At 45.9% G+C, this 16,543-nt stretch overlaps 15 non-coding genes across 15 annotated transcripts; all 15 read right to left on the bottom strand.

The window, feature by feature from the left end:
* Nucleotides 1–234: 234 nt before the first annotated feature.
* On the bottom strand, nt 235–306 carry trnad-guc (transfer RNA aspartic acid (anticodon GUC)). The gene has a single exon. It is a non-coding gene; the product is annotated as a tRNA-Asp (tRNA).
* A 697-nt stretch (nt 307–1,003) lies between these two features.
* On the bottom strand, nt 1,004–1,075 carry trnad-guc (transfer RNA aspartic acid (anticodon GUC)). The gene has a single exon. It is a non-coding gene; the product is annotated as a tRNA-Asp (tRNA).
* Nucleotides 1,076–1,771: 696 nt separating this feature from the next.
* Nucleotides 1,772–1,843, bottom strand: trnad-guc (transfer RNA aspartic acid (anticodon GUC)). Its single transcript has one exon. It is a non-coding gene; the product is annotated as a tRNA-Asp (tRNA).
* A 1,465-nt stretch (nt 1,844–3,308) lies between these two features.
* On the bottom strand, nt 3,309–3,380 carry trnad-guc (transfer RNA aspartic acid (anticodon GUC)). The gene has a single exon. It is a non-coding gene; the product is annotated as a tRNA-Asp (tRNA).
* A 697-nt stretch (nt 3,381–4,077) lies between these two features.
* trnad-guc (transfer RNA aspartic acid (anticodon GUC)) lies at nt 4,078–4,149 on the bottom strand. Its single transcript has one exon. It is a non-coding gene; the product is annotated as a tRNA-Asp (tRNA).
* A 696-nt stretch (nt 4,150–4,845) lies between these two features.
* On the bottom strand, nt 4,846–4,917 carry trnad-guc (transfer RNA aspartic acid (anticodon GUC)). Its single transcript has one exon. It is a non-coding gene; the product is annotated as a tRNA-Asp (tRNA).
* A 1,465-nt stretch (nt 4,918–6,382) lies between these two features.
* Nucleotides 6,383–6,454, bottom strand: trnad-guc (transfer RNA aspartic acid (anticodon GUC)). The gene has a single exon. It is a non-coding gene; the product is annotated as a tRNA-Asp (tRNA).
* A 695-nt stretch (nt 6,455–7,149) lies between these two features.
* On the bottom strand, nt 7,150–7,221 carry trnad-guc (transfer RNA aspartic acid (anticodon GUC)). Its single transcript has one exon. It is a non-coding gene; the product is annotated as a tRNA-Asp (tRNA).
* A 1,464-nt stretch (nt 7,222–8,685) lies between these two features.
* On the bottom strand, nt 8,686–8,757 carry trnad-guc (transfer RNA aspartic acid (anticodon GUC)). Its single transcript has one exon. It is a non-coding gene; the product is annotated as a tRNA-Asp (tRNA).
* Nucleotides 8,758–9,452: 695 nt separating this feature from the next.
* trnad-guc (transfer RNA aspartic acid (anticodon GUC)) lies at nt 9,453–9,524 on the bottom strand. Its single transcript has one exon. It is a non-coding gene; the product is annotated as a tRNA-Asp (tRNA).
* Nucleotides 9,525–10,220: 696 nt separating this feature from the next.
* Nucleotides 10,221–10,292, bottom strand: trnad-guc (transfer RNA aspartic acid (anticodon GUC)). Its single transcript has one exon. It is a non-coding gene; the product is annotated as a tRNA-Asp (tRNA).
* Nucleotides 10,293–10,988: 696 nt separating this feature from the next.
* On the bottom strand, nt 10,989–11,060 carry trnad-guc (transfer RNA aspartic acid (anticodon GUC)). Its single transcript has one exon. It is a non-coding gene; the product is annotated as a tRNA-Asp (tRNA).
* Nucleotides 11,061–11,755: 695 nt separating this feature from the next.
* Nucleotides 11,756–11,827, bottom strand: trnad-guc (transfer RNA aspartic acid (anticodon GUC)). Its single transcript has one exon. It is a non-coding gene; the product is annotated as a tRNA-Asp (tRNA).
* Nucleotides 11,828–14,060: 2,233 nt separating this feature from the next.
* On the bottom strand, nt 14,061–14,132 carry trnad-guc (transfer RNA aspartic acid (anticodon GUC)). The gene has a single exon. It is a non-coding gene; the product is annotated as a tRNA-Asp (tRNA).
* Nucleotides 14,133–15,595: 1,463 nt separating this feature from the next.
* trnad-guc (transfer RNA aspartic acid (anticodon GUC)) lies at nt 15,596–15,667 on the bottom strand. Its single transcript has one exon. It is a non-coding gene; the product is annotated as a tRNA-Asp (tRNA).
* Nucleotides 15,668–16,543: the final 876 nt, after the last annotated feature.

Below are 16,543 nucleotides of genomic sequence, written 5' to 3'. Positions count from 1 at the left end.
ATCTGAGAGATGTCCTCCTGCATGCATTCGTTGGATTCAGCACTTCTTTGACAACATTGTCACACTTTTGCTAAGTGACAGAAGTGTGACAATCTGGACTCATGCTTTTAGCAACAGTCTGTTCAGGACCTGTAGTTTCAGTAGTAAAATAGCGTTAATCAGCATGAGTTGTGTTGCATAGGACAGGAGAAGCCAAGGAGAATGAAAAGTTTGTAGTTGCCATTTGAAAAGAAGCTCCCCGTCAGGGAATCGAACCCTGGTCTTCTGCGTGACAAGCAGAGATACTGTCCACTATACTAACGAGGAGTGTATCTGAAAATTGTCTGGCATCCTCAACTTCGGTCTTAAGAGGAAGTATGCACTTGAACTGCGTCCATTTGGGCGGATACTCACTCCAGGCCGAGTTTGATCTATCCTCCACTCCCTGGCTGAAAACCACGACCTCATACATGCAGGTGCTGATTTAGACTATTCCACAGTGATGATGGTCAATGCCTGATGAATCTTTTAGTTCAAGACCTTCTCCAAAGTACTTCTGCAAAGACAAAAGGGCAATACCAGTGGTGGATTGAGCCGAGGTTTCTTTAGTGTAGCGGTGGTATCACGTTCGCCTAACATAGGAAAGGTCCCCAGTGTGAAACTGGGCCTGAAACACTGTCCATTTGTCCTGCTTTCTCTGCAGCGGTGGCTCTTCTTGCAACTGGTCAATAAAAGGACAGCTCTTCCAGGCTGCGCATAAGGCCACTGATGAAGCCAACCGATTGGCATCATCTGAGAAATGTCCTCCGGCATGCATTCGTTTGATTCAGCACTTCTTTGACAATATTGTCACACTTTTGCTAAGTGACAGAAGTGTGACTATCTGGACTCATGCTTTTAGCAACAGTCTGTTCAGTACCTGTAGTTTCAGTAGTAAAATAGTGTTAATCATCATGAGTTGTGTTGCATAGGACAGGAGAAGCCAAGGAGAGTGAAAAGTTTGTAGTTGCCTTTTGAAAAGAAGCTCCCCGTCAGGGAATCGAACCCTGGTCTTCTGCGTGACAAGCAGAGATACTGTCCACTATACTAACGAGGAGTGTATTGGAAAATTGTCTGGCAGCCTCAACTTCGGTCTTAAGAGGAAGTATGCACTTGAACTGCGTCCATTTGGGCGGATACTCACTCCAGGCCGAGTTTGTTCTATCCTCCACTCCCTGGCTGAAAACCACAACCTCCTACATGCAGGTGCTGATTTAGACTGTTCCATAGTGATGATGGTCAATGCCTGATGAATTTGTTAGTTCAAGACCTTCTCCAAAGTACTTCTGCAAAGACAAAAGAGCAATACCAGTTGTGGATTGAGCAAACGTTTCTTTAGTGTAGCGGTGGTATCACGTTCGCCTAACATAGGAAAGGTCCCCAGTTTGAAACTGGGCGGAAACACTGTCCATTTGTCCTGCCTTCTCTGCAGCGGTGGATCTTCTTGCAACTGGTCAATAAAAGGACAGCTCTTCCAGGCTGCGCATAAGGCCACTGATGAAGCCAACCGATTGGCATCATCTGAGAGATGTCCTCCTGCATGCATTCGTTGGATTCAGCACTTCTTTGACAACATTGTCACACTTTTGCTAAGTGACAGAAGTGTGACAATCTGGACTCATGCTTTTAGCAACAGTCTGTTCAGGACCTGTAGTTTCAGTAGTAAAATAGTGTTAATCAGCATGAGTTGTGTTGCGTAGGAGAGGAGAAGCCAAGGAGAGTGAAAAGTTTGTAGTTGCCATTTGAAAAGAAGCTCCCCGTCAGGGAATCGAACCCTGGTCTTCTGCGTGACAAGCAGAGATACTGTCCACTATACTAACGAGGAGTGTATCTGAAAATTGTCTGGCAGCCTCAACTTCGGTCTTAAGAGGAAGTATGCACTTGAACTGCGTCCATTTGGGCGGATACTCACTCCAGGCCGAGTTTGATCTATCCTCCACTCCCTGGCTGAAAACCACGACCTCATACATGCAGGTGCTGATTTAGACTATTCCACAGTGATGATGGTCAATGCCTGATGAATCTTTTAGTTCAAGACCTTCTCCAAAGTACTTCTGCAAAGACAAAAGGGCAATACCAGTGGTGGATTGAGCCGAGGTTTCTTTAGTGTAGCGGTGGTATCACGTTCGCCTAACATAGGAAAGGTCCCCAGTGTGAAACTGGGCCTGAAACACTGTCCATTTGTCCTGCTTTCTCTGCAGTGGTGGCTCTTCTTGCAACTGGTCAATAAAAGGACAGCTCTTCCAGGCTGCGCATAAGGCCACTAATGAAGCCAACCGATTGGCATCATCTGAGAGATGTCCTCCTGCATGCATTCGTTTGATTCAGCACTTCTTTGACAATATTGTCACACTTTTGCTAAGTGACAGAAGTGTGACTATCTGGACTCATGCTTTTAGCAACAGTCTGTTCAGGACCTGTAGTTTCAGTAGTAAAATAGTGTTAATCAGCATGAGTTGTGTTGCATAGGACATGAGAAGCCAAGGAGAGTGAAAAGTTTGTAGTTGCCTTTTGAAAAGAAGCTCCCCGTCAGGGAATCGAACCCTGGTCTTCTGCGTGATAAGGAGAGATACTGTCCACTATACTAACGAGGAGTGCATCTGAAAATTGTCTGGCAGCCTCAACTTCGGTCTTAAGAGGAAGTATGCACTTGAACTGTGTCCATTTGGGCGGATACTCACTCCAGGCCGAGTTTGTTCTATCCTCCACTCCCTGGCTGAAAACCACAACCTCATACATGCAGGTGCTGATTTAGACTATTCCATAGTGATGATGGTCAATGCCTGATGAATCTGTTGGTTCAAGACCTTCTCCAAAGTACTTCTGCAAAGACAAAAGGGCAATACCAGTGGTGGATTGAGCCAAGGTTTCTTTAGTGTAGCGGTGGTATCACGTTCGCCTAACATAGAAAAGGTCCATAGTTTGAAACTGGGCGGAAACACTGTCCATTTGACCTGCTTTCTCTGCAGCGGGGAATCTTCTTGCAACTGGTCAATAAAAGGACAGCTCTTCCAGGCTGCGCATTAGGCCACTAATGAAGCCATCCGATTGGCATCATCTGAGAGATGTCCTCCTGCATGCATTCGTTGGATTCAGCACTTCTTTGACAACATTGTCACACTTTTGCTAAGTGACAGAAGTGTGACAATCTGGACTCATGCTTTTAGCAACAGTCTGTTCAGGACCTGTAGTTTCAGTAGTAAAATAGCGTTAATCAGCATGAGTTGTGTTGCATAGGACAGGAGAAGCCAAGGAGAATGAAAAGTTTGTAGTTGCCATTTGAAAAGAAGCTCCCCGTCAGGGAATCGAACCCTGGTCTTCTGCGTGACAAGCAGAGATACTGTCCACTATACTAACGAGGAGTGTATCTGAAAATTGTCTGGCATCCTCAACTTCGGTCTTAAGAGGAAGTATGCACTTGAACTGCGTCCATTTGGGCGGATACTCACTCCAGGCCGAGTTTGATCTATCCTCCACTCCCTGGCTGAAAACCACGACCTCATACATGCAGGTGCTGATTTAGACTATTCCACAGTGATGATGGTCAATGCCTGATGAATCTTTTAGTTCAAGACCTTCTCCAAAGTACTTCTGCAAAGACAAAAGGGCAATACCAGTGGTGGATTGAGCCGAGGTTTCTTTAGTGTAGCGGTGGTATCACGTTCGCCTAACATAGGAAAGGTCCCCAGTGTGAAACTGGGCCTGAAACACTGTCCATTTGTCCTGCTTTCTCTGCAGCGGTGGCTCTTCTTGCAACTGGTCAATAAAAGGACAGCTCTTCCAGGCTGCGCATAAGGCCACTGATGAAGCCAACCGATTGGCATCATCTGAGAAATGTCCTCCGGCATGCATTCGTTTGATTCAGCACTTCTTTGACAATATTGTCACACTTTTGCTAAGTGACAGAAGTGTGACTATCTGGACTCATGCTTTTAGCAACAGTCTGTTCAGGACCTGTAGTTTCAGTAGTAAAATAGTGTTAATCATCATGAGTTGTGTTGCATAGGACAGGAGAAGCCAAGGAGAGTGAAAAGTTTGTAGTTGCCTTTTGAAAAGAAGCTCCCCGTCAGGGAATCGAACCCTGGTCTTCTGCGTGACAAGCAGAGATACTGTCCACTATACTAACGAGGAGTGTATTGGAAAATTGTCTGGCAGCCTCAACTTCGGTCTTAAGAGGAAGTATGCACTTGAACTGCGTCCATTTGGGCGGATACTCACTCCAGGCCGAGTTTGTTCTATCCTCCACTCCCTGGCTGAAAACCACAACCTCCTACATGCAGGTGCTGATTTAGACTGTTCCATAGTGATGATGGTCAATGCCTGATGAATTTGTTAGTTCAAGACCTTCTCCAAAGTACTTCTGCAAAGACAAAAGAGCAATACCAGTTGTGGATTGAGCAAACGTTTCTTTAGTGTAGCGGTGGTATCACGTTCGCCTAACATAGGAAAGGTCCCCAGTTTGAAACTGGGCGGAAACACTGTCCATTTGTCCTGCCTTCTCTGCAGCGGTGGATCTTCTTGCAACTGGTCAATAAAAGGACAGCTCTTCCAGGCTGCGCATAAGGCCACTGATGAAGCCAACCGATTGGCATCATCTGAGAGATGTCCTCCTGCATGCATTCGTTGGATTCAGCACTTCTTTGACAACATTGTCACACTTTTGCTAAGTGACAGAAGTGTGACAATCTGGACTCATGCTTTTAGCAACAGTCTGTTCAGGACCTGTAGTTTCAGTAGTAAAATAGTGTTAATCAGCATGAGTTGTGTTGCATAGGACAGGAGAAGCCAAGGAGAGTGAAAAGTTTGTAGTTGCCATTTGAAAAGAAGCTCCCCGTCAGGGAATCGAACCCTGGTCTTCTGCGTGACAAGCAGAGATACTGTCCACTATACTAACGAGGAGTGTATCTGAAAATTGTCTGGCAGCCTCAACTTCGGTCTTAAGAGGAAGTATGCACTTGAACTGCGTCCATTTGGGCGGATACTCACTCCAGGCCGAGTTTGATCTATCCTCCACTCCCTGGCTGAAAACCACGACCTCATACATGCAGGTGCTGATTTAGACTATTCCACAGTGATGATGGTCAATGCCTGATGAATCTTTTAGTTCAAGACCTTCTCCAAAGTACTTCTGCAAAGACAAAAGGGCAATACCAGTGGTGGATTGAGCCGAGGTTTCTTTAGTGTAGCGGTGGTATCACGTTCGCCTAACATAGGAAAGGTCCCCAGTGTGAAACTGGGCCTGAAACACTGTCCATTTGTCCTGCTTTCTCTGCAGTGGTGGCTCTTCTTGCAACTGGTCAATAAAAGGACAGCTCTTCCAGGCTGCGCATAAGGCCACTAATGAAGCCAACCGATTGGCATCATCTGAGAGATGTCCTCCTGCATGCATTCGTTTGATTCAGCACTTCTTTGACAATATTGTCACACTTTTGCTAAGTGACAGAAGTGTGACTATCTGGACTCATGCTTTTAGCAACAGTCTGTTCAGGACCTGTAGTTTCAGTAGTAAAATAGTGTTAATCAGCATGAGTTGTGTTGCATAGGACAGGAGAAGCCAAGGAGAGTGAAAAGTTTGTAGTTGCCTTTTGAAAAGAAGCTCCCCGTCAGGGAATCGAACCCTGGTCTTCTGCGTGATAAGGAGAGATACTGTCCACTATACTAACGAGGAGTGCATCTGAAAATTGTCTGGCAGCCTCAACTTCGGTCTTAAGAGGAAGTATGCACTTGAACTGTGTCCATTTGGGCGGATACTCACTCCAGGCCGAGTTTGTTCTATCCTCCACTCCCTGGCTGAAAACCACAACCTCATACATGCAGGTGCTGATTTAGACTATTCCATAGTGATGATGGTCAATGCCTGATGAATCTGTTGGTTCAAGACCTTCTCCAAAGTACTTCTGCAAAGACAAAAGGGCAATACCAGTGGTGGATTGAGCCAAGGTTTCTTTAGTGTAGCGGTGGTATCACGTTCGCCTAACATAGAAAAGGTCCATAGTTTGAAACGGGGCGGAAACACTGTCCATTTGACCTGCTTTCTCTGCAGCGGGGAATCTTCTTGCAACTGGTCAATAAAAAGACAGCTCTTCCAGGCTGCGCATTAGGCCACTAATGAAGCCATCCGATTGGCATCATCTGAGAGATGTCCTCCTGCATGCATTCGTTGGATTCAGCACTTCTTTGACAACATTGTCACAATTTTGCTAAGTGACAGAAGTGTGACAATCTGGACTCATGCTTTTAGCAACAGTCTGTTCAGGACCTGTAGTTTCAGTAGTAAAATAGCGTTAATCAGCATGAGTTGTGTTGCATAGGACAGGAGAAGCCAAGGAGAATGAAAAGTTTGTAGTTGCCATTTGAAAAGAAGCTCCCCGTCAGGGAATCGAACCCTGGTCTTCTGCGTGACAAGCAGAGATACTGTCCACTATACTAACGAGGAGTGTATCTGAAAATTGTCTGGCATCCTCAACTTCGGTCTTAAGAGGAAGTATGCACTTGAACTGCGTCCATTTGGGCGTATACTCACTCCAGGCCGAGTTTGATTTATCCTCCACTCCCTGGCTGAAAACCACGACCTCATACATGCAGGTGCTGATTTAGACTATTCCACAGTGATGATGGTCAATGCCTGATGAATCTTTTAGTTCAAGACCTTCTCCAAAGTACTTCTGCAAAGACAAAAGGGCAATACCAGTGGTGGATTGAGCCGAGATTTCTTTAGTGTCGCGGTGGTATCACGTTCGCCTAACGTAGGAAAGGTCCATAGTTTGAAACTAGGCGGAAACACTGTCCATTTGTCCTGCCTTCTCTGCAGCGGGTAATCTTCTTGCAACTGGTCAATAAAAAACAGCTCTTCCAGGCTGCGCATAAGGCCACTGATGAAGCCAACCGATTGGCATCATCTGAGAGATGTCCTCCTGCATGCATTCGTTTGATTCAGCACTTCTTTGACAACATTGTTACAGTTTCGCTAAGTGATAGAAGTGTGACAATCTGGAGTCTTGCTTTTAGCAACAGTCTGTTCAGGACCTGTAGTTTCAGTAGTAAAATAGTGTTAATCAACATGAGTTGTGTTGCATAGGACAGGAGAAGCCAAGGTGAGTGAACAGTTTGTGGTTGCCTTTTGAAAAGACGCTCCCCGTCAGGGAATCGAACCCTGGTCTTCTGCGTGACAAGCAGAGATACTGTCCACTATACTAACGAGGAGTGCATCTGAAAATTGTCTGGCAGCCTCAACTTCGGTCTTAACAGGAAGTATGGACTTGAACTGTGTCCATTTGGGCGGATACTCACTCCAGGCCGAGTTTGTTCTATCCTCCACTCCCTGGCTGAAAACCACGACCTCATACATGCAGGTGCTTATTTAGACTGTTCCACAGTGACGATGGTCAATGCCTGATGAATCTGTTAGTTCAAGACCTTCTCCAAAGTACTTCTGCAAAGACAAAAGGGCAATACCAGTGGTGGATTGAGCCGAGGTTTCTTTAGTGTAGCGGTGGTATCACGTTCGCCTAACAAAGGAAAGGTCCCCAGTGTGAAACTGGGCGGAAACACTGTCCATTTGACCTGCTTTCTCTGGAGCGGGGAATCTTCTTGCAACTGGTCAATAAAAAGACAGCTCTTCCAGGCTGCGCATAAGGCCACTAATGAAGCCAACCGATTGGCATCATCTGAGAGATGTCCTCCTGCATGCATTCGTTTGATTCAGCACTTCTTTGACAATATTGTCACACTTTTGCTAAGTGACAGAAGTGTGACTATCTGGACTCATGCTTTTAGCAACAGTCTGTTCAGGACCTGTAGTTTCAGTAGTAAAATAGTGTTAATCAGCATGAGTTGTGTTGCATAGGACAGGAGAAGCCAAGGAGAGTGAAAAGTTTGTAGTTGCCTTTTGAAAAGAAGCTGCCCGTCAGGGAATCGAACCCTGGTCTTCTGCGTGACAAGCAGAGATACTGTCCACTATACTAACGAGGAGTGCATCTGAAAATTGTCTGGCAGCCTCAACTTCGGTCTTAAGAGGAAGTATGCACTTGAACTGCGTCCATTTGGGCGGATACTCACTCCAGGCCGAGTTTGTTCTATCCTCCACTCCCTGGCTGAAAACCACAACCTCCTACATGCAGGTGCTGATTTAGACTGTTCCATAGTGATGATGGTCAATGCCTGATGAATCTGTTAGTTCAAGACCTTCTCCAAAGTACTTCTGCAAAGACAAAAGGGCAATACCAGTGGTGGATTGAGCCAAGGTTTCTTTAGTGTAGCGGTGGTATCACGATCGCCTAACATAGGAAAGGTCCTCAGTTTGAAACTGGGCATAAACACTGTCCATTTGTCCTGCCTTCTCTGCAGCGGTGGCTCTTCTTGCAACTGGTCAATAAAAGGACAGCTCTTCCAGGCTGCGCATTAGGCCACTAATGAAGCCATCCGATTGGCATCATCTGAGAGATGTCCTCCTGCATGCATTCGTTGGATTCAGCACTTCTTTGACAACATTGTCACACTTTTGCTAAGTGACAGAAGTGTGACAATCTGGACTCATGCTTTTAGCAACAGTCTGTTCAGGACCTGTAGTTTCAGTAGTAAAATAGCGTTAATCAGCATGAGTTGTGTTGCATAGGACAGGAGAAGCCAAGGAGAATGAAAAGTTTGTAGTTTCCATTTGAAAAGAAGCTCCCCGTCAGGGAATCGAACCCTGGTCTTCTGCGTGACAAGCAGAGATACTGTCCACTATACTAACGAGGAGTGTATCTGAAAATTGTCTGGCATCCTCAACTTCGGTCTTAAGAGGAAGTATGCACTTGAACTGCGTCCATTTGGGCGGATACTCACTCCAGGCCGAGTTTGATCTATCCTCCACTCCCTGGCTGAAAACCACGACCTCATACATGCAGGTGCTGATTTAGACTATTCCACAGTGATGATGGTCAATGCCTGATGAATCTTTTAGTTCAAGACCTTCTCCAAAGTACTTCTGCAAAGACAAAAGGGCAATACCAGTGGTGGATTGAGCCGAGATTTCTTTAGTGTCGCGGTGGTATCACGTTCGCCTAACGTAGGAAAGGTCCATAGTTTGAAACTAGGCGGAAACACTGTCCATTTGTCCTGCCTTCTCTGCAGCGGGTAATCTTCTTGCAACTGGTCAATAAAAAACAGCTCTTCCAGGCTGCGCATAAGGCCACTGATGAAGCCAACCGATTGGCATCATCTGAGAGATGTCCTCCTGCATGCATTCGTTTGATTCAGCACTTCTTTGACAACATTGTCACAGTTTCGCTAAGTGATAGAAGTGTGACAATCTGGAGTCTTGCTTTTAGCAACAGTCTGTTCAGGACCTGTAGTTTCAGTAGTAAAATAGTGTTAATCAGCATGAGTTGTGTTGCATAGGACAGGAGAAGCCAAGGTGAGTGAACAGTTTGTGGTTGCCTTTTGAAAAGACGCTCCCCGTCAGGGAATCGAACCCTGGTCTTCTGCGTGACAAGCAGAGATACTGTCCACTATACTAACGAGGAGTGCATCTGAAAATTGTCTGGCAGCCTCAACTTCGGTCTTAACAGGAAGTATGGACTTGAACTGTGTCCATTTGGGCGGATACTCACTCCAGGCCGAGTTTGTTCTATCCTCCACTCCCTGGCTGAAAACCACAACCTCATACATGCAGGTGCTGATTTAGACTATTCCATAGTGATGATGGTCAATGCCTGATGAATCTGTTAGTTCAAGACCTTCTCCAAAGTACTTCTGCAAAGACAAAAGAGCAATACCAGTTGTGGATTGAGCAAACGTTTCTTTAGTGTAGCGGTGGTATCACGTTCGCCTAACATAGGAAAGGTCCCCAGTTTGAAACTGGGCGGAAACACTGTCCATTTGTCCTGCCTTCTCTGCAGCGGTGGATCTTCTTGCAACTGGTCAATAAAAGGACAGCTCTTCCAGGCTGCGCATAAGGCCACTAATGAAGCCAACCGATTGGCATCATCTGAGAGATGTCCTCCTGCATGCATTCGTTTGATTCAGCACTTCTTTGACAATATTGTCACACTTTTGCTAAGTGACAGAAGTGTGACTATCTGGACTCATGCTTTTAGCAACAGTCTGTTCAGGACCTGTAGTTTCAGTAGTAAAATAGTGTTAATCAGCATGAGTTGTGTTGCATAGGACAGGAGAAGCCAAGGAGAGTGAACAGTTTGTAGTTGCCTTTTGAAAAGAAGCTCCCCGTCAGGGAATCGAACCCTGGTCTTCTGCGTGACAAGCAGAGATACTGTCCACTATACTAACGAGGAGTGTATCTGAAAATTGTCTGGCAGCCTCAACTTCGGTCTTAAGAGGAAGTATGCACTTGAACTGCGTCCATTTGGGCGGATACTCACTCCAGGCCGAGTTTGTTCTATCCTCCACTCCCTGGCTGAAAACCACAACCTCCTACATGCAGGTGCTGATTTAGACTGTTCCATAGTGATGATGGTCAATGCCTGATGAATCTGTTAGTTCAAGACCTTCTCCAAAGTACTTCTGCAAAGACAAAAGGGCAATACCAGTGGTGGATTGAGCCAAGGTTTCTTTAGTGTAGCGGTGGTATCACGATCGCCTAACATAGGAAAGGTCCTCAGTTTGAAACTGGGCATAAACACTGTCCATTTGTCCTGCCTTCTCTGCAGCGGTGGCTCTTCTTGCAACTGGTCAATAAAAGGACAGCTCTTCCAGGCTGCGCATTAGGCCACTAATGAAGCCATCCGATTGGCATCATCTGAGAGATGTCCTCCTGCATGCATTCGTTGGATTCAGCACTTCTTTGACAACATTGTCACACTTTTGCTAAGTGACAGAAGTGTGACAATCTGGACTCATGCTTTTAGCAACAGTCTGTTCAGGACCTGTAGTTTCAGTAGTAAAATAGCGTTAATCAGCATGAGTTGTGTTGCATAGGACAGGAGAAGCCAAGGAGAATGAAAAGTTTGTAGTTGCCATTTGAAAAGAAGCTCCCCGTCAGGGAATCGAACCCTGGTCTTCTGCGTGACAAGCAGAGATACTGTCCACTATACTAACGAGGAGTGTATCTGAAAATTGTCTGGCATCCTCAACTTCGGTCTTAAGAGGAAGTATGCACTTGAACTGCGTCCATTTGGGCGGATACTCACTCCAGGCCGAGTTTGATCTATCCTCCACTCCCTGGCTGAAAACCACGACCTCATACATGCAGGTGCTGATTTAGACTATTCCACAGTGATGAGGGTCAATGCCTGATGAATCTTTTAGTTCAAGACCTTCTCCAAAGTACTTCTGCAAAGACAAAAGGGCAATACCAGTGGTGGATTGAGCCGAGATTTCTTTAGTGTCGCGGTGGTATCACGTTCGCCTAACGTAGGAAAGGTCCATAGTTTGAAACTAGGCGGAAACACTGTCCATTTGTCCTGCCTTCTCTGCAGCGGGTAATCTTCTTGCAACTGGTCAATAAAAAACAGCTCTTCCAGGCTGCGCATAAGGCCACTGATGAAGCCAACCGATTGGCATCATCTGAGAGATGTCCTCCTGCATGCATTCGTTTGATTCAGCACTTCTTTGACAACATTGTCACAGTTTCGCTAAGTGATAGAAGTGTGACAATCTGGAGTCTTGCTTTTAGCAACAGTCTGTTCAGGACCTGTAGTTTCAGTAGTAAAATAGTGTTAATCAGCATGAGTTGTGTTGCATAGGACAGGAGAAGCCAAGGTGAGTGAACAGTTTGTGGTTGCCTTTTGAAAAGACGCTCCCCGTCAGGGAATCGAACCCTGGTCTTCTGCGTGACAAGCAGAGATACTGTCCACTATACTAACGAGGAGTGCATCTGAAAATTGTCTGGCAGCCTCAACTTCGGTCTTAACAGGAAGTATGGACTTGAACTGTGTCCATTTGGGCGGATACTCACTCCAGGCCGAGTTTGTTCTATCCTCCACTCCCTGGCTGAAAACCACGACCTCATACATGCAGGTGCTTATTTAGACTGTTCCATAGTGACGATGGTCAATGCCTGATGAATCTGTTAGTTCAAGACCTTCTCCAAAGTACTTCTGCAAAGACAAAAGGGCAATACCAGTGGTGGATTGAGCCGAGGTTTCTTTAGTGTAGCGGTGGTATCACGTTCGCCTAACATAGGAAAGGTCCCCAGTGTGAAACTGGGCCTGAAACACTGTCCATTTGTCCTGCTTTCTCTGCAGCGGTGGCTCTTCTTGCAACTGGTCAATAAAAGGACAGCTCTTCCAGGCTGCGCATAAGGCCACTAATGAAGCCAACCGATTGGCATCATCTGAGAGATGTCCTCCTGCATGCATTCGTTTGATTCAGCACTTCTTTGACAATATTGTCACACTTTTGCTAAGTGACAGAAGTGTGACTATCTGGACTCATGCTTTTAGCAACAGCCTGTTCAGGACCTGTAGTTTCAGTAGTAAAATAGTGTTAATCAGCATGAGTTGTGTTGCATAGGACAGGAGAAGCCAAGGAGAGTGAAAAGTTTGTAGTTGCCTTTTGAAAAGAAGCTCCCCGTCAGGGAATCCAACCCTGGTCTTCTGCGTGACAAGCAGAGATACTGTCCACTATACTAACGAGGAGTGCATCTGAAAATTGTCTGGCAGCCTCAACTTCGGTCTTAAGAGGAAGTATGCACTTGAACTGTGTCCATTTGGGCGGATACTCACTCCAGGCCGAGTTTGTTCTATCCTCCACTCCCTGGCTGAAAACCACAACCTCATACATGCAGGTGCTGATTTAGACTATTCCATAGTGATGATGGTCAATGCCTGATGAATCTGTTGGTTCAAGACCTTCTCCAAAGTACTTCTGCAAAGACAAAAGGGCAATACCAGTGGTGGATTGAGCCAAGGTTTTTTTAGTGTAGCGGTGGTATCACGTTCGCCTAACATAGAAAAGGTCCATAGTTTGAAACTGGGCGGAAACACTGTCGATTTGACCTGCTTTCTCTGGAGCGGGGAATCTTCTTGCAACTGGTCAATAAAAAGACAGCTCTTCCAGGCTGCGCATAAGGCCACTGATGAAGCCAACCGATTGGCATCATCTGAGAAATGTCCTCCGGCATGCATTCGTTTGATTCAGCACTTCTTTGACAATATTGTCACACTTTTGCTAAGTGACAGAAGTGTGACTATCTGGACTCATGCTTTTAGCAACAGTCTGTTCAGGACCTGTAGTTTCAGTAGTAAAATAGTGTTAATCAGCATGAGTTGTGTTGCATAGGACAGGAGAAGCCAAGGAGAGTGAAAAGTTTGTAGTTGCCTTTTGAAAAGAAGCTCCCCGTCAGGGAATCCATCCCTGGTCTTCTGCGTGACAAGCAGAGATACTGTCCACTATACTAACGAGGAGTGCATCTGAAAATTGTCTGGCAGCCTCAACTTCGGTCTTAAGAGGAAGTATGCACTTGAACTGTGTCCATTTGGGCGGATACTCACTCCAGGCCGAGTTTGTTCTATCCTCCACTCCCTGGCTGAAAACCACAACCTCATACATGCAGGTGCTGATTTAGACTATTCCATAGTGATGATGGTCAATGCCTGATGAATCTGTTGGTTCAAGACCTTCTCCAAAGTACTTCTGCAAAGACAAAAGGGCAATACCAGTGGTGGATTGAGCCAAGGTTTTTTTAGTGTAGCGGTGGTATCACGTTCGCCTAACATAGAAAAGGTCCATAGTTTGAAACTGGGCGGAAACACTGTCGATTTGACCTGCTTTCTCTGGAGCGGGGAATCTTCTTGCAACTGGTCAATAAAAAGACAGCTCTTCCAGGCTGCGCATAAGGCCACTGATGAAGCCAACCGATTGGCATCATCTGAGAAATGTCCTCCGGCATGCATTCGTTTGATTCAGCACTTCTTTGACAATATTGTCACACTTTTGCTAAGTGACAGAAGTGTGACTATCTGGACTCATGCTTTTAGCAACAGTCTGTTCAGGACCTGTAGTTTCAGTAGTAAAATAGTGTTAATCAGCATGAGTTGTGTTGCATAGGACAGGAGAAGCCAAGGAGAGTGAAAAGTTTGTAGTTGCCTTTTGAAAAGAAGCTCCCCGTCAGGGAATCGAACCCTGGTCTTCTGCGTGACAAGCAGAGATACTGTCCACTATACTAACGAGGAGTGTATTGGAAAATTGTCTGGCAGCCTCAACTTCGGTCTTAAGAGGAAGTATGCACTTGAACTGCGTCCATTTGGGCGGATACTCACTCCAGGCCGAGTTTGTTCTATCCTCCACTCCCTGGCTGAAAACCACAACCTCCTACATGCAGGTGCTGATTTAGACTGTTCCATAGTGATGATGGTCAATGCCTGATGAATTTGTTAGTTCAAGACCTTCTCCAAAGTACTTCTGCAAAGACAAAAGAGCAATACCAGTTGTGGATTGAGCAAACGTTTCTTTAGTGTAGCGGTGGTATCACGTTCGCCTAACATAGGAAAGGTCCCCAGTTTGAAACTGGGCGGAAACACTGTCCATTTGTCCTGCCTTCTCTGCAGCGGGTAATCTTCTTGCAACTGGTCAATAAAAAACAGCTCTTCCAGGCTGCGCATAAGGCCACTGATGAAGCCAACCGATTGGCATCATCTGAGAGATGTCCTCCTGCATGCATTCGTTTGATTCAGCACTTCTTTGACAACATTGTCACAGTTTCGCTAAGTGATAGAAGTGTGACAATCTGGAGTCTTGCTTTTAGCAACAGTCTGTTCAGGACCTGTAGTTTCAGTAGTAAAATAGTGATAATCAGCATGAGTTGTGTTGCATAGGACAGGAGAAGCCAAGGTGAGTGAACAGTTTGTGGTTGCCTTTTGAAAAGAAGCTCCCCGTCAGGGAATCGAACCCTGGTCTTCTGCGTGACAAGCAGAGATACTGTCCATTATACTAACGAGGAGTACATCTGAAAATTGTCTGGCAGCCTCAACTTCGGTCTTAAGAGGAAGTATGCACTTGAACTGTGTCCATTTGGGCGGATACTCACTCCAGGCCGAGTTTGTTCTATCCTCCACTCCCTGGCTGAAAACCACAACCTCATACATGCAGGTGCTGATTTAGACTGTTCCATAGTGACGATGGTCAATGCCTGATGAATCTGTTAGTTCAAGACCTTCTCCAAAGTACTTCTGCAAAGACAAAAGGGCAATACCAGTGGTGGATTGAGCCGAGGTTTCTTTAGTGTAGCGGTGGTATCACGTTCGCCTAACATAGGAAAGGTCCTCAGTTTGAAACTGGGCATAAACACTGTCCATTTGTCCTGCCTTCTCTGCAGCGGTGGCTCTTCTTGCAACTGGTCAATAAAAGGACAGCTCTTCCAGGCTGCGCATTAGGCCACTAATGAAGCCATCCGATTGGCATCATCTGAGAGATGTCCTCCTGCATGCATTCGTTTGATTCAGCACTTCTTTGACAACATTGTCACAGTTTCGCTAAGTGATAGAAGTGTGACAATCTGGAGTCTTGCTTTTAGCAACAGTCTGTTCAGGACCTGTAGTTTCAGTAGTAAAATAGTGATAATCAGCATGAGTTGTGTTGCATAGGACAGGAGAAGCCAAGGTGAGTGAACAGTTTGTGGTTGCCTTTTGAAAAGACGCTCCCCGTCAGGGAATCGAACCCTGGTCTTCTGCGTGACAAGCAGAGATACTGTCCACTATACTAACGAGGAGTGCATCTGAAAATTGTCTGGCAGCCTCAACTTCGGTCTTAAGAGGAAGTATGGACTTGAACTGTGTCCATTTGGGCGGATACTCACTCCAGGCCGAGTTTGTTCTATCCTCCACTCCCTGGCTGAAAACCACGACCTCATACATGCAGGTGCTGATTTAGACTGTTCCATAGTGACGATGGTCAATGCCTGATGAATCTGTTAGTTTAAGACCTTCTCCAAAGTACTTCTGCAAAGACAAAAGGGCAATACCAGTGGTGGATTGAGCCGAGGTTTCTTTAGTGTAGCGGTGGTATCACGTTCGCCTAACATAGGAAAGGTCCCCAGTGTGAAACTGGGCCTGAACCACTGTCCATTTGTCCTGCTTTCTCTGCAGCGGTGGCTCTTCTTGCAACTGGTCAATAAAAGGACAGCTCTTCCAGGCTGCGCATAAGGCCACTAATGAAGCCAACCGATTGGCATCATCTGAGAGATGTCCTCCTGCATGCATTCGTTTGATTCAGCACTTCTTTGACAATATTGTCACACTTTTGCTAAGTGACAGAAGTGTGACTATCTGGACTCATGCTTTTAGCAACAGTCTGTTCAGGACCTGTAGCTTCAGTAGTAAAATAGTGTTAATCAGCATGAGTTGTGTTGCATAGGACAGGAGAAGCCAAGGAGAGTGAAAAGTTTGTAGTTGCCTTTTGAAAAGAAGCTCCCCTTCAGGGAATCGAACCCTGGTCTTCTGCGTGACAAGCAGAGATACTGTCCACTATACTAACGAGGAGTGCATCTGAAAATTGTCTGGCAGCCTCAACTTCGGTCTTAAGAGGAAGTATGCACTTGAACTGTGTCCATTTGGGCGGATACTCACTCCAGGCCGAGTTTGTTCTA

Source organism: Gasterosteus aculeatus, unplaced genomic scaffold (genome assembly GCF_964276395.1).
Source record: "Gasterosteus aculeatus unplaced genomic scaffold, fGasAcu3.hap1.1 HAP1_SCAFFOLD_71, whole genome shotgun sequence".
Lineage (NCBI taxonomy): Eukaryota > Metazoa > Chordata > Actinopteri > Perciformes > Gasterosteidae > Gasterosteus > Gasterosteus aculeatus.
This window is presented reverse-complemented; position numbering and strand designations above follow the sequence as displayed.